A 2,083-nucleotide genomic window follows, 5' to 3' on the forward strand; every position below is an offset into this window, starting at 1 on the left:
TAGGTGGTCTCGGTGCAGTATGAAGTAGTAAGAATTTTACACAACAGTTTCAACATCTGGTTTCAGAAACCTGGATACAGAAATTTGCCTATAATGAGTCTCAGGAGATTCAGTGAGATCCAGCTCTGGTGATGGGTGTTAGGACCTGCCACAGTCCAAGTTTCAGTCCATCCCAAAGTTAGATGGGGCAGAGTTCAGGGCTCCGCACAGGCCAGTCAAGCTCTTTCAAACCAAACTGAAGAAACGTTTTGAGTTGAAACGGAAGAGACCCTTCTCCAAACTGCTGCCACGAGGTTAGAAGCACAGTGATGTTTCAAATGATTAATTGAAACTAAGAATCCAAACAATAGCTGTGTTTCAATTCCATACAACACATGAAATATAAGCAGCTGGAAAGGTGACAAAATAAAGTAGCCCAAAAGTGACAGTATGCATACAACAAAAAAGCTGTTATTGCAGACGGTCTCCCACAATGCAATGCACAAAGGAATTGCTCACAGGAAAAATAAAATGTCCTGATATATAAAGGCCCAACTCTACTGCAAACATAAAATAGATTTGTTTAATTTGATATCACTCACATAAACTAGTTTGATGTCTCTTGGTATATGTATTGTACAATTTACTGTTGTAAAAATATATTATAAGGCTGCATATATAGTATGAAGTATGGAATTTGGACACCAGTAGAGAAGAAGAAGATTTACTGAATGTTTCCTTGAACTGTTCAGAAAACAGAAAAACATGGAAAACCATAAATATTAATCTTTTGGTGTATCAGATTCTAGTTTAACATATCAGGTGTTCAAAGTGTAGATTTCTTTAGTTTACATTTAGGCCTTGAGATATTTGCTACCAGCAGATGGCAGCACGTGACTGCACTAAGCTGCTGACAGACCCAGGGACTTAAACCAGCCTGGTCAGTGCCTTTATCGGGAACTGACTGTGGTGAGGACTCACCAATGTGTGTTGTCAAAGCATTTCACCCTCTGAAAAAGATCCTCCCTCCTAAACATCTATTACAGGATACGAAAAGCCTTCAAATTTAATGAGAGGATTCCAGGTGCACTTATGATTCCAGGTTATTCTCACACAGATTGATGAGTTGGTTCTGTAAGGGTCTCATTTCTAATTTTGAAATATTGATAGAGCATATTGAACTCTTTTGCGAGTTTGTAAAGTGGATTCTATATATGTAGTAAATGTATAAAAGTGTTACTACATAAAAAAAGTGGTACTACGTTAGGGTGTTCGGCACCATTGAAAAAAATCCTTATACGATGGTTCTAAGGGATCTTGAAGTGGTTGTCCAGGATATTTCAGGGGGGTGTTGAGGATTCTTCTTTGTAAGGATTATTTAGGAGGTTACTGGGGATCACTGAGAGGATTCTAGGTATCCTTTACTGTAGTCTTGGGAGTTTCACATGTAAGATAACAGGGTCCCGAGGGTTCTTGGCAGGGATACTTTGGGTGGTTCTTACCCTGGACTTAGATACAACATTTATTGTATAAAATATTAACCTTCATATTTGCAAATATGCCTGCTGAGCTGAAATAGGTTCTCCCTAATATCCTAAAAGACACGTGACAAAGTGGAATTAAAAGGTTATTTTTGTGTTCATATAGAAATGTTCTAGTCTTATCGACCGCTTTACAGTACAAGTCACACATTCATCAAGCCTTTCTATTCACAACAGTGTTTCTATCACACACCATTCCTACGCTGTCGCTACAGCCGTCAGGGGTGATCTGGGGTTCGGTGCCCGAGGAAACATTAGAATGCAGACCGATCCACGACCCTTTGGTTAGTGGATGATCCTCTCTACCTCCTGAGCAACAGCCACCACTTTAGAAAAAGTATTTTCCCTAGTTGGTTGTTCTTGTTACATTTAGACCATTCTGGGACGCTCCCTGCTAAAATCCTCTTCACAGGAACGGTGTTGCTAAGAAACAAGCTTGGGTCCATGTTTACTTCCTGTCTACAGTCGAACAGGAGATGAATGTTTGACTGTTAAGGATGTTTATTATTCCAAGTGTTACATTTGAATAAGATTAACGTGCAGAGTTCCCAAAGACAGTTCCA

This window comes from Paralichthys olivaceus, chromosome 20 (assembly GCF_024713975.1).
Source record: "Paralichthys olivaceus isolate ysfri-2021 chromosome 20, ASM2471397v2, whole genome shotgun sequence".
In the NCBI taxonomy this organism is placed as follows: Eukaryota; Metazoa; Chordata; class Actinopteri; order Pleuronectiformes; family Paralichthyidae; genus Paralichthys; species Paralichthys olivaceus.